This window comes from Sylvia atricapilla, chromosome 2 (genome assembly GCF_009819655.1).
Source record: "Sylvia atricapilla isolate bSylAtr1 chromosome 2, bSylAtr1.pri, whole genome shotgun sequence".
In the NCBI taxonomy this organism is placed as follows: domain Eukaryota; kingdom Metazoa; phylum Chordata; class Aves; order Passeriformes; family Sylviidae; genus Sylvia; species Sylvia atricapilla.
In genome coordinates this window covers 52,737,149-52,752,000 of record NC_089141.1, presented here as the reverse complement: position 1 = coordinate 52,752,000, position 14,852 = coordinate 52,737,149, and the positions used below count along the sequence as shown (strand labels likewise).

At 41.4% G+C, this 14,852-nt stretch overlaps 1 long non-coding RNA gene across 1 annotated transcript; it reads left to right on the top strand.

The window, feature by feature from the left end:
- The first annotated feature begins 2,048 nt into the window (after positions 1 to 2,048).
- Positions 2,049 to 2,797, top strand: LOC136374275 (uncharacterized). The gene is made up of 2 exons (XR_010745866.1): positions 2,049 to 2,123; positions 2,397 to 2,797. It is a non-coding gene; the product is annotated as an uncharacterized lncRNA (long non-coding RNA).
- Positions 2,798 to 14,852: the final 12,055 nt, after the last annotated feature.

Sequence of the window (14,852 nt, the reverse complement as noted above, 5' to 3'; positions counted from 1 at the left end):
TCCAGTGTTATATCTGGTGGATATTGTACATAATGCTTCTTTCAGAGATGCAAGAAGAGGATATTAGACCTAGGAATTTTGCTTGAAAAAAGGCAATGTTGCTGATATGTAGAAACTACTCTATTTTCTACAGAGGCTATAGTGACCATGCTTAATTATTAAAAAAGAAAGTGTGACATGATACTGTAGGCAAATTAAAAAGATTTGGTTTATTTGCAAAAATTGTCTTTGATTAGCGGTGAAATGAAAGGTTTAAATTATAATGTAATGTTGCTAATACAATATAAGTGCTGATACAAATTTGCTAGAAGTAATTTAGCTAGCTCATAGGAATTATACTTACTATCCTACTAAATGCACTTGGGCGATGCTTAGGAAATTAAAATGTAGAGTGGAGCAAATGAAGTGCAAAAGACATATTAAAGGTCTTGTTCTTTGCAGCTTTCCTCAGTGGTGTTTTTTAGAGTCTGCATCATGTAGCTCTATCAAGTCATTATGCAAAAGGTAAGTTGCTGCCTTGATTTTAAAGCATATTAACTTCATCTTGTTTCCTCTTTAAGTAAGCCTTTGACTTTCTGTAATAACTTTAGTGTCACAAAATAACAAAGTTTGAGCATCTCAACCAGATGTGATGGGCCTCAGTCCCACTCTTGTCCTGTATATGGGTGCTAGTGATTGTAGAAAGAAAGAAAAATTATATTGCTCAACACTTAGAAATGCAAAACATCGGTTTGTCAGTCAGAGACATAATTTTCACTGATAAGGGCTTTCCTTAGCCCAGCACAGTGCCACACACCCCCCACATGAGTGGGTCAGAGATCCCAGAGGTTTGAGAGGAGACCTCTGGGTTTACTGGATATGCCTCCTTTCTGCTTGGCAAATGATGTTCTGATCCCAGGGAAATCAGTTGAGCTCCTGAGAGATTCCTGCAGCAGCAGTTGTTGTCTGATGCATGTGAGGGTCTCACTGGGACAAAGCACAAAATCCATGTGGCAAAAGCCATGAGGTTTCATCTGAACTAGAAATCTACTGAAAGCAAGCTCTGTGTTTTGCCTCTTGTCTCTCAGCCAGGCAAAATGTTGTTAAAACCAGTCTAGCATGTGGGAAGCGAGAGCAGGGATTAGTGTGCTAGGCAAACACAGCCTTCACAAGAATCCAGGATCAGCCTTGTTGCCAGCAGCGTGCAGCATGACACCATGGAAAAAGGACAGCTACTGAAGATGTCACCAGCAGGGCAGACAACACAGACCTTTCCCATGGAATCATTTCATCGGCTGGGCAATATGGCTTTTATGGTGTTCCAACACAGATTCAAAACCTGAGGGAGCTCAGTGGGCAGGTGTTTTGGCCAACGTTCATACTTCCAGAGGGGCTTCTGCTCTGCAGCCATGGAAATGTGTTAGCTGAGCTTACAAGATGCCTGGGTAGAGAGGAGAAGACTGTGTATAAACTGTACTAGCGCTTAGTCCCCTTGTGGTTCCTCCTTGTCCTAGAATTAGCTATACCAAAGCTTCATGTACCTGCTCCTGTGAAGAGCCAAGAAGAGCTAACTGTGGCACAGACAGTGAGTCCTGCTGCAGCTAACTAGAGCTACAAAGAGTACATTTTCATTGTGTCATTCTCTTTAATGACAAACAGAATATGAGCTAATGCAGGAGATCCTGGGCAGAGAAAGCTTTATGACATATAAAATCTTCTCTACTTTCCATCCAGTCTATTATGTGAAAAATGAGTCATATTTTTGAATGTGGCTGATAAGAAAAGTTGTGGCTAACGGACTGTGAGTACAAAAGGAAGCAGATGGATGGGTGTTGGAACATGCTGAACAAACAGCTTACTTCATTTTGTTTATTCTCTTCTAAATGATCAGTCCCTGGGTGTTGAGAAAGTTGCATAAAACTGAAACCATTGTGCTAATTCCTCTCTCGTGGCATGCTCTGTATTTCTAGAGAATTACAGCCCTAGTCTTGTAGCAACAGCAACAAAGTGGAAGAAACATCCCTGCCAAACAAAACTGAATAAAATTGTGTATTTCTCTTTATGTTCTTCTTCCAGCAAAAGACCAGTTAGACTCTGCCCAGCTTCTCCACATTGCCCTGAGGACTCTGAAAGCAGAATATGAGGTAGTTTAGTGATCAGTGTAAAACCCTATGCAAGATTGACTGACTATCTCTCGTTGTGTACCTAGCCCATGTCAGGCAGCTCAGAGCTGCCCTGACTGGTCCCCAACACTACCTGAGCTGGTGAACAAGGTCACTTGATGACAACCAACCACAAAGAGTGGTGGTGATATTGAAAATTATCTAACTTTCCCAACTAATTTTAAATTAGTTGTTTTATTATTCATAAGCAGTGCCCACTTGTAGCCAGCACAAATTAAATTTCTTTTCAATAAGGGTCTTATTGGTACTTTGATCACTAAATCACCAAAACCTGAAGTCTGCTAAACTTACCCTGGTAAGCTTCAATAAACAAAGCTTGAGGGAGTCGAAGACTGGATATCTGGGATCTTAAATTTATGGCCCTTCAAGGACATGTTTGAGTAACCAGAAGATACAGAGGAGACTACAGCCTGGAGAGGTGGAGATTCCCTGTCTAAAAAGATCATAAGGGGGTTGGAAAAATGTGGACTCATTACCATGAGGAGTGAGGATCACGTCACAAAAACCTGTAGCCTGTGACAAAGATGAGCTTAAATGAATTCTCATTTTTATCTGGAGGGACACTAGTTGCAAACTAATTACAAAAGAAATACATTATCCTAGCAATTTTCAAGGCTAGAAATTTCATTTATAAATGGACTTTTTTTTTTCCTTGTATTTATGGCACATCACAGACACATGGGTTTCCTGAAGTTCTGAGTGAAGAAAAAGGGACAGAAGGTACTGTGATCCCTTTCAAAATCACATCTATAGATAACTTTATATGGCATTATAAAATACAGTTTAAAAAAATCAAACAGCACGCAGTAAACCGTTTCCCAAAGTCAGTAGAGTAGAAAATCTGTCCACTGAGATCTAATCCCATCTAAGTCTTATCTGAAGAAACATCATTAAAATCCAGACTGAGGACAAAAATTTAAACTTGCTTTGAGTTGGCAGCAGCCAATGCCTGGAGGATGAACTTCCCACATGCCCCAGGGAGAGGGGACCTCTGGCAGGTGGGACTGATCATCCTCAGATGAAAAGGTTGGGGCACTCAGGCCCCATATTGTGCAGAGGCACATTGTGGTCTCTAGTAAAGTTTTTGTCAGCTGTCATTAATGAGTACATTGATATGAAAACAGACTTAGTGGTAGTGGGTTATGTGGAAGGACTTGCAGGTTGTATCTTTACAGTGGTGTTTGGCCATTGGATATAAGAAGTAGAGCACCTACATCAGGTCATCCTGATTTTAGAATGTTGTGATTGAATTTTCCAGCTCTTGGGTCAGGGATATTGTGAAAGCATCGCTAAAGAGAGAAAAAAGGAGTCTTGTTTTGCTTAGGGTTTCTATATTTGTAAGCAAGGAGAGCTCAGCAGAATTCTCAGGATTCACAGAACATTTAATATGTGGTAAACACAGGCCAAAATACAGCACTGTGTGCATGCATGCATACACGTGCGAACATATACAAATAACATGTCTTTGGGAAACCAAATCTTAAGACAGAGGTGACTCGATTCATTGCCAAATCCTTGAAATTCCACACTTTTATTATCCTGCCAGTTTGCAATCCTGCAACGTCTAACACACAAACCAGAAATAATAACACAAGCAGAAAGGAATTCAGGACCATGGTGATGGTAGGTAGAAATGGCTGCAGAAAGGTACATTTGAGAGGTACATTACATGAGGAAGACAGAATATACCTGACATGCTGACAAGCTTGCACATGTTAGATCTGAAATGCTTTTAGCTAGCTGAAGAAAAAGAAAAAAAAGAGTTGTTTTTTCTTACAGTCACAGTTTCTGACTCTGTCTTACTTGGTTTTAAGCCAAAAAGACACTATTCTTTCCAGTGACTTCAGTGGGTTTTAGATGAAGGCTTAGAAGGTGTTTGGTGTTTTGTCCTGCTCCACTTCGGTCTTTTCAGAATCAAGAATTGGATTGATTATTCTCTGGGAAGTGCATTAATGCTCCCAGCTGTCATCATCTCCACAGCTTTTGGAGACAATTTTTCCCGGGACCCACAGCCACCCTTAAAGGAGCTGGCAAAAACATTACCAGTTTTAGTGCTTCATAGTCAAAAAGAACAGCTTATTTTACTTAAAGACAGCATTCAATGCCTTTTTCCATTCCAGCTATATATTAAGGCTACTCCCCTCTCAACATATTTTAATAAGGAACTGCAAACAAATAAGAAAGGACCACAGGCAATTAAAAAAGATGTCATTACTAATGTTGCAAAAGAAACAGCTTGAAAACCATCTGTGCTTTTCCTTTCTGTATAATTCCTTTTAAAATTGCCCCTGCTTCTTCCCCCTTCTTCATGCAGCTGTCACTTTCATCCATCCATCCAGCCTTACGGCTGACAGCAGATGAGCTACTAACATTGGATGCTGTTTTTTCTGGATTGCACAGAAAATGAATGTAGGCTTGTAATTTTGGTCTCTGGAAATAGATATGTGTTAGTAGGCTAAGCTGCCGTGTTGAAGTCATGCAGTGCTAAAATCTTCAATGGAGGTAATCCCTTCTGTTTTTTTGACAGATCCATTTTTACCAAAAATTTTTTTAGGCATGAAAAAAAAGTGGAACTCTGCCACTATAAGTTTGTGCCTCCAGACAGCAAAACACTGAGCAACTGGAAAAATATGCAGGCTCCTTCACCTGGGTTGCCTGGGAGACCTGCTATCTCACACAGCTCTCCTATACAGGGAGCGTGGTACACAGGCTCCTTGACTGGCACCCCCAGCAGAGAGTGCTCAGCCCATAAGGACACCTTAACTAGCCTATAAGAAACTTTGAAAAGGTGAAGGAGAAACTAAACTTTTGCTTCTACTTAGCCTGGAGTACTTACTTCAGACCCAAAATCTAGCTTCTTCACACCTTTGGGGCCCTCCCCTGTGGGCAGTACCCCTGTGCGGGGTTGGAGGGCATGTGGTTTTATGAGCAAGGGGAAGGAATGAGTAACCCCCTCCTCTGTTTCTGTCTTGAAACTGGGCTGTTGTGGAGACAGAAATGCAAAAGGAAACAGAGACATAGGCAGGATGGAGATTGCAGCCCAGAGGCATGGTTTGCACTCTGCTGTGTCCTCAAATATCTGTGCGTTTTAGGGACTCAAAATTCAGAAATAGTCTAGGCTCTTAGCTGTTAAATATGTGATATGCACGCAGCATCTTGTGATGAAAGTCTTTGATTCTTATGATATTCAGAGATGTCTTCTCCAGAATTACTGAAGTTTTTATTAGTAAGAAATGTAATAAACTCCCCTCGGAAGCTGAGTCATACAGCGAATGTTTCTAAAAAATTCCAAGCAGTCACTCCGGATCTAGCTCATCAGGTGCAGGGTGAGTTGGCAGCCAACCTCATTTATTCAAAGCCAGGCTAAAAGCAAAACATAGAATTACTTTATAAAAGGGAGGAAGCAGTACTCTCCAGAAAACAGGGTTTTAAGAAGGTGAATGTGGGAAATTACCCAGGCAATGAAGATGTTCTTATCACATGGTGAAAAATGTTCTCAAAATATCTCAGGAAAATAAAATGTGATCAATGTCTTAACTTTTCTGCATGTTTCAGTCTCTGATTCTGTATCTGAGAGCAGCCTGCTATCAGTCCCAAAGTGATTATCGCCACATGCCTTGTGATGGGGATGTCATCAGACTGCTACTGCAATGCCTAAATTAGTCTCTGCCAGTTGCAGATAAATGCAGCCTGAGTTACTGGGGCATTGCCCGAGTGAAGACTGAGGCCAGAGCTGCCTTTTGGCAGTGGTCTTACTGGCTAAGTGACCTCAGTCCCTGATGCACGTCATGTCTCTTCCCCAAGGGACTTTGCCCACAAAGATGCTCACAGGATCATTTCCAACCTGTCTTAGTGCATGTGACCTGGGTGAGAAGATTCATCCTGTTTCAAGTGTCTACAGTATCTGCCTCAACGACGGGGGTGGGGTTAGGGAGCACCCAGGAGCCACTCTGCAGGCAGACCTTGGCAGACAGGGAAACAGCTGGAACAGCAACCAAAGCAGCCAGCACAACCAGAGCTGGAAGAGGACACTTATCCATGGGCTTAGGTGCCAAAAGAGATGGCAAACAGTGGTTTTAAGAGGGTCCTAATTCATTGTTGTGCTGCACCTTGAAAATTCACCTGAGTCTCTATTGGGAATCTTTAAAAGTTGACTTTGCTCTGTCAACTCAAATGCAGACAAGTGTCAAAAATCACCTTTTGTGTCCACCTCGGAGACCAAAAGAGTTAGACTAGTTCTTAGCTAAGCTGGTTTTCTATGTCCTTTTTCAGCTCCATGCTAAAAAGAGGACCAACAGAGCTGTTTGTCCAGGGATTTTTGATCTCTGGTGACACAAGCCTTTGCAGCCACTGCACTTTGCCACCATGACTCCACATGGGAAGCACACCCAAAGAACTATTTTGGCTGTTCTCAAGGTGACGTACAAGTGGTAAACAGAGGAGAGATTATGATCTTTATCCAAAGCTCTTTGGGGTGTAGATAACTACAAGTGTGGGTGGCAAGAAGGTTGGGGTTTTTTGGAGACTCTCCATCTGCTGTGCTAAGCAGCCATGTTGGAGTCCTGACCTGCTGCCAATATGAAATACAGCACAGCAACCAGGAAGCACTTGGATATGTCTGGTCCACCTGCATCTGCTGATAGCACATACAAGAACAGAAATAATCAAGCTTTTACACCTATAGTGTGTACAGAAACCTTTTTCAGAACAGCAGTGGGCTCAGAGCACTCATCTGTGCAGTCAGCATTGCTCAGCTAAGAGGTGGTGAAACTTAGGAAGGTGTAAGGCATTCACTGCAGCCATTGCTTATGGCCTAGCAGAGCTCTATCTGCTCCTACAAAAATTCAGGGAAAATTAGTCCTTCAGCTTGTTAACTCAGTCTTGAATTACAAGTTGAACAAGATATGCACAAAATCCCAGTAGCCTGTTTGCAATTTTCTAATTTATGTGTTTCCTGGGAAGTAAACAAACCCAATATCCTCTCCCTGATTCCCAGGACGTCTTTCATGATTCATGGGAAGATTATTTGTGCATTCCTGCTAATAATTTGGACAACTCTGACAAATGAGAGCACATATATAGAAGTGTGGGTCCAAACAAAGAAATTCAGAATGCTTCTGCACACGCCATGTAGCTGTAAAGCCTCTTTCATTGGGTGAAAATGATGAAAGACTGGCCTGTGATTGCTAGCACCACTCCTTGAGCTGAGAACATTTCTTTTAAGAATATGTAAGAACTTTTAATCCGGGTTTACTTCCCTTTACCTTGTTCATGGTTTTTCTTTGGCTTCTGCATTAGTAGCACTTGGTTTTTGCATCAAGGTTTCGTGGGTTTCCTTTCCATTAAAAATCTAGAAGTCTGTGAGCAACAGCAAGCAGAAGAAGGAAATGCTGAACACACCAGAAGGCCCTTGAGCTGAGGTAAGACAAGATTTGTCTACTTTCTAAGCTGTACATAAAATGGCTTCAATGATTTAAATGCAACCTACTTTCCTTTCTCATTATTTGCCAGAAACAGAGATAGTTGACCAAACTTCTCTATAACAAAGCTGGTGTTGAGAAATTTCTTTGGCAGAAAAAAAGGGTAGATTTATGTAACTAGAATTGTTTGCCAGATGGAAGATAACAATGAAGTTGTGGATCTGATTAAGTGAGCCTTGTTTTTTAACTAGATGAAAAACATATCGGGCTTATGGTGAAATTTAAAAAAAAAGGTGTTAAATGTCAGGCTCTTGGGTTTTTTCATTATTGTGCATTTAGAAAGGTTAATAACACCCATGTTTTGATGAATTTGTGTTAATTCTAAATATTGCATTTTTTTTTCATTTATTTTTGGTAATGCTGCTCCTGAAACACTAAGTGAGTATTAGCAAGAAAACCAATGGGAACTTTAAAAAATATGACAACCTCTGTTTTTCTTGGAAGTGCAGTATTAAATGCAAGTGATCTCCTCTATACCAGCAATACTATAATTGCCTTCCTATTTGGGTAATAAACAACAGACTCAGGTATCTGGGATCCTCTTCAGACAAAAGGTTACTGTGATAGATGCAGAGATCATTTTTTCTCCTGGCATACAAGAGGTTCTATATATTTAACACTTTACATACTCAGGTTGTATATTTTGATGGAACAGCCTGACTTCTCTATTTAACTTTGCATATGGTGAATGTCTTATTAAAATGAAGAAGTTTTTTGTCATTCCTCATGTTATACTGATGCATGTTTCAGAGCAGCAGATCTTAGATCACAGTTTGGAAATGGAGAGTTTATTTACACCTTTAGAGACAGTGGAGGTTTCATATTTTGCCCTTCAGCAGCAGCACCCCTCCACCATACATCTTCAAAATGATTGTGTCCTTCTTTCCATGCTAGCCAGAATCCATCCTAATTCATTTCTTGTCTCTTCCGCCTCATACCTCTCAGACCATTCCCTATGCCATCTGACTCAATTGACTGCTCTCTGTAAGAATGGGGTAGCCCAGGGCTGCTGACTACTTCACTTGCTCCTCTCTCTGCACACTCTCCAACTCCATAATCTTTGTTATGAGCGTAGAGACAAGAACTGTCACTATGGGTAATGCATCAGAATTTTATACGAGGTGATACCCTACTTTATGGTGCCCCTCATTTTGCTGACAATTTTGGTTGCTTCTGCTGTTGTAGCCAGTGCAGAATCGACTTCAAATGGTCAAGGATGCCAGTGCCAAGTGCTCTTTCCTGAATGCAACAGCCAGTTTAAAGTTCATGTAATTAGGCACAATTTAGATAATTTTTCCCCAGCATGCATCACCTTGTATTAAACTATACTAATTCTCATCTGCCACCCTTACAGCATGGGATCTGCCAACATGGAGAACTGTCATCTCTAGACTGTTGATAGTGATAATGGGTAAATCTAGTCTGAGTACCAAAACCTAGAGGACTCTATTGCTTATTTATTGAGCCCCCACTTTGCTTCCTACACATCAACCAGCTTTCAGCCCACAAAAGAACATATCTTCCAGCTCTCTGGCAACTTAGGTACTTAAGAAACCTTTGCCGTAGAGCTAAGTTGAAGGCTTTGACAAATGCAACTCTATAAATGTACACATATCATAGAATCATAGAATGGTTTGGATGGGAAGGGATCTTAGAGATCATCTCATTCAAAGCCCCCTGCCAAGGGCAGGGGCACCTTCCACTGGACCAGGTTGCTTAAAAACACATCCAACTTGGCCTTGAACTGGCTTCAAGGGATTCCATTCCCCCTTGTCCTATTGCTACATGTGCTTGTGAATAGTCTCTCCCAAGCTCCCCTGTAGGCCCCTTGAGGAAGTGGAAGGTGCAATAAGGTCTCTCTGGGGTCTTCTCTGCTCCAGGATGAACAGCCCCAGCTCTCTCAGCCTGTCTTCACAGAAGATGTGCTGTAGCCCTCTGGTCATCTTCATGATCCTGCTCTGGGCCATCTCCAGCAGGTCCATGAAGTTCTATGTCAGGCTTTCAGAGCTGAATGCAGTGCTCAGTTGGGGTCTCACAAGACTGAAGTAGAGTGGAAAATCTTCTCCCTTGGCCATATATATGTACATCCATATATATATATATATATGTATAAAATGGCCAATGGGTCCCCTTCATCCGTTGTTATCACAGCCCTTCAGTGGGTAAGCCAAACAGGATCTCTCTTTTCAGAAGACATAATGACTTTTGCTTAGTAAATTGGCATTTCAACGAGCTCAATGCCTCCATTCTTAATGACAGATGCCCCCAAAATGGCCCAGAGGAGGAAATTGGTCCTGGTGGTCAGTAGCTCCCAGGACTGATGACGAGCTCATGACCATGAGCTGCCTTATCAAGCCTTTCTGGTAAATGAGAGCTGCACTGATGACACATCGGTCCCCTGGCACAGTGCCTGATTGCAATGGTGGCTTACATGCCTTGGCCGGCAGTCTCACACTTGAGATCCTTTGGGATACTGCTATGAGTGCCATCTGGTCTCAATTATTTATTGGAATCTCACTTATCTAGTTGGTTTAATACTTCCTGCCCACATCTATTGAGTGAAGCTGGCAGCTCTGTCCTTTCAACTGCGCCAACCATGAAAATATCCCAGCATCTTTGGTTGGAAAGAGTGAATTCCCTGACTTTTTCTGCTATGAACTTGTTCAGAGCAAGAGATCTTTTGCCACCAAACTCCCCAGTGCTTCCCAAGTGGTTTTTCATCTTTCAATGGGTTTACAAAACTTACTATAAATCCAGAACATTCTTTACCAGAAGATCTTCTTTTTTTTTTTTTTCTTTTCTGCTCCTGGTTTCCTCTCCACATTTGATCTGTCATGATACAGACTTTCTTGTTCTCCCCATTTTGACAAGTCTTCTGCTTTGCAAATGAAAGTCTTTTCCTTATAGTAGTCTTGGTAACTATTTGATAGACATGGGCTCCATATTTCTTAAAATTTCTTTTGGAATGTAGGCTTGTTGAATTTTCTGTTTGTTTCAAAAAGAGCCCCCAAACTTATGTAGGCCTCTTCCTTCTGAGACTGCTTCTCTCTCCCACAAATGCTGAGCCCAGCTCTTCTGTGATTAACACAACAGAGCCCCCTCCACCAAAACCTGCTTGAATGAGGGCCTGTGCAGCACTAAAGATCAATTGGTGTATTGTAGAGGTACAACGCCAAGGTGGAATGGCATCTTGTGATACAGATTTTTTTGCAGGACTAATTATTCTAGGAGTCAGGCCGTTGTTGTATATGGACATAACATCTTATCCTGCTGCAGCATTGCATCTTTATATAAAGACACTCAAAACCTCCTCCCATTGCTACCTGCTTTCATCTTCCTGCCCTAACCTAATGTTTTCTGGCAGCTGTCGTAATCATGGTGAGGAGTTCAGTAGTGTGTTCCTAGTACTATGCTTTTATTATTAGAATCTGCCTACAAGACCCTGTTGTGCTTCTCTTTAGCCACAATATTTTACAGTGTTGCGAGTTATGTCGTCCCTCCTGCACAGAGCCACTCCTCCACCCAAGCATCCTACAGTATCATTACCATAAAGCTGGTAGCATGGCAACACAGGCTCCTATTGATTATCCTTTCTCCTGCAGGTCTCTGAGGTTTCCTTTGCACCAGGGTTTTGGTCTAATTCCAAGCCTGATGGGTGCTCTGTTTCTTTTTCAGGTTTGAGATCAGTGCAGAATTACACGTAAGATTTGGTTTTGATAAGACATTCAAAATAGCATATTGAATTTGTGGGCAGTTGGATTCTGAGCTTAAATATGACAGGTTTGGGGCATTTTTATTAGTTTAGTATCTCCTTCAATTAAACAAATCTCCTCTTAATTTTGCTCTATCAGCCCCCTACCTGTCTTGCACACCCATCCATTTGCTAAGGGTGTAAAAATAACTTTAGGCAAGGAATATCTGTCTGATATAATCTTACCTAAAATTGCACTTAAGCCAGGCTAAGATAGAAGGAAAAATAAGTATTCATAATAAATATGTATAATTTATGATATAGATGTAATTTGTAATGAAAGGTAAAGATTTATTTATAAAATCCATGCTAATCAAGCTGTAAATATTTTTTTAAGAATTCACAGAGATGAAGAAAAGATAAAAACCCATCCAAACTCTATATCTAATTTACTCATGCAGCAATTATTTCAGAAAAGGCTCTCTTTTTCTTTCTCAGCTGATCTTCTCTTTCTTATGCCAGAGAGATTGTCAGAGCCTCAGGATGTGTGTCAGCTGCTTCTATTTGATAGCTTCCATCAGTGAAACTCATATATAAAAAAATCTTCTGTTAGAGAATTTCTATCAGAGGAGTCTTGCAGTACCCTTGAAGAGAGAATCCCATTTCAGTTTGTCCTTTTCTCTCCTTTATTTTTTGTAGGGCTGTTAGATCTTACTGCAAATTTCCCTTCTTTTGGGGGACACAGAAAATTCCTATAGGTCCAGTCTCTCACCCTTAACCCATCCTGGTCATTCCTGCCCCAGGACTTTTGCTGAAAAGAAGTTTATTGCCTGTCCTTGGATGGGTCATATCTGTATATCTAAGAGCCATCTCCTAACCTTAGCTGGATAATAACAGTTCTTGGATTCAAGGAAGGCTAAAATTCTCTCCTTATCCTCTGTGGTTGGTTGAAGTAGTCCCATGAAATATATTTCACTTCAACTTCCTTTCTGCATTGATCTGTGTGTCCAGACACAGCTAACAGAAGCGTCTACATATGAAAATTGCATGGGTCATTGTTGGCCCTTTAGTGAGTGCTCGCACCAAGGTGCTTTAAGAGCTTTCAGTTGACTGGTCTCCAGCTTCTCTCACCTGGACATCTCATAACAGCTTGAAACTTGTGTTTGAATAACTTGGAGAGGAATCTCAGAATGGATTTTCTTGCCAGGGTTGAGGATACTGAATGATCTCAATTTCACTCGCACTGTTCTACTTTTAGTCTTGGTTTAGCTGGAAAGAGAATTGAGCTGCATTTGTGCAGTTAGAGGAAAAAATAGCTTAAATGGTAGTTGTTAGCTAGATACCTTCATATGAGGAGCCTGAGAAAAGTGCTCCAGCTCCTGTGCTTGTAGTGCTCTCCCCAGGATGCAGAGACCCGAAGGCTTTCCATCTACTGAATCTCCATTGCCCCAATCCCATCCTTCATCAGATAGCATTGGACACAAGCCATCACTCGTAGTGCTGAGTGGGGCCTGGAATTTGTCCACAGTCCAAGTTCTTCAACCTCATTTGACTCCTCTGCTTCACAGCATTCACACACATCAATGCTTCAACAGGTGGCAGATCACTTCACTAATATTTTTTGTGTTTTGGGGTTTCTGAAGGCAAGGATGCTTGGACCACAGGAAAACAGAGTCAGAAGGGCTCTTCCCTTTGCTGTACCTCAGGCTGTAATGTTTCCCTGCAAAATAGGGGGATCATATTCAGTCTGAAGAAAAGCTGGTCTTTGATCCCATACAGAAAATATGTATATCAGACATTTGTTCTGTAAATAAAGCCAAAACCATTAAAAGTCCTTTGATGCAAATGATTTGTCTTTAAGAAGAGTATCTCTTCTGTGAAGAAAGAGGATCTCAAACAAGAGGACATTAACTTTAGGAGCATGTTTTTAGTCAGCCCAGGGCTTTGCTGAGACCCCAATATCCATGAAGCGCTCCTTGTGAGCCCAGCCTGGGCTGTGCTTCCCATGCTTCCCAACTCAGTGGGGCTGGAAAAAAAGACATCTGCTGAGGCACACCTGGTTTCTGTATTAAAGTACTCGGACAGACTCTGAGACACCATCCTGGAGGTACCATGGCCTGCTCTGAACGTAGCTCAGGCTCCCACACCATGGCTTCAGTTTGCAAATTAGGTCCCATTTACAGCGCACTAGGAATACCAAACTGGGTAGCTGGGTGTTCAAAGCACCCAAATGTAAAGCCAAATTTACCCCCAAGGAGGCCCCACCTATACAAATAGTTTTAAATTGTGAAGCCAGTGTCGTTCAGAATAAGAGTTAGGATGCAGTCATATACATGGGCACATTATCACTCTCACTGGGATAAACTAAAAGCTTCTTTTCCATACATCTGGAAATGCCATGTAGTTGTGGTTTTTAGGATAAGAATTTCCATACCCCATCTTTAGAATATACTGGCAGATATGAAGAGAATTGCCCCCACTGTCAAACAAGAAACAATACTGACACCTCCCTTTGAAAATACTACTAGCTGCAGGACAGCAGGAAGAAGAAATCAAGACTTCAGAAAAGAAATAGACACTAATGAGAAAAAAAACCCTATTATTTAGAGTGTTTTAGTGGTGAGTGGTTTTGATTTGATTGAATTATAGCCTCACAGGAGGAAAAATGCCTCTCTCTGTGAACACTGCCCATTTTCTCAGAGGCCATTTTCATTAGGGCTGCAAATGTAGGCTGTCCTGGAAACTGCAATGTGTGTGGATGACTGACTGGTGCAGAGCAGCTGAGCACAAAAGAGTTAAGAGAGTGGTACATGAAGCAAAAGCCCCACAAAAAGAGACATAAAAAGTCACCAGAAATTAACAGGAAAGAAGAAATACAGTGCAAGGAGTAGAGAGTTAAAAAAGGAGCTATGCATAACTAGCATAGTGTTTGCATAGTGTTTAAGGTCAAAATGTCCTTAATTTTTACATGTATCAAAATACTTCGGGTATTGCTCGGGAAATACTGCCTAAACATACCAGAAAAATTTCCCTTGTTGCAAAAGGCAAATTCAGTTTTTTGGCTTTCCATTCTAATTTGAAATGTAGGCCTGGCAGTGGGCAGTGATTTCTTTTCTGATCAGGTTTTGATGTTTCCATGGTAGGTGACTGGGGACTCAAAACTTCCCTGCCACAAAATGGCTGACAGCAAGTTGGCTTGTTTTGCACAGCAAAGATCAGAGACTTGTCATTAAAACACACACATAGCAGTTCTAAAAGGCAGAGCTTTTACAGGCTGAGACAACAACCAGCTGCTGTAATACTGAAACTTATTAGAGCTTACTTGGGTCTTTGTGTCTTGAGATGTGTATTTACTGGGACATCACAAGTCCCACAAATTAGCCATTAACAAACCCTTACTTCCCACTGCCATCTGCATCTTGCAATTTCTGCTCTCAGCAAAATAGTCCCAAATAGCCAAACTCCCTGCCCAGCCTGTAACCCGGCACTCACATCACTTCTTTTCACTTTGGCAGAAAA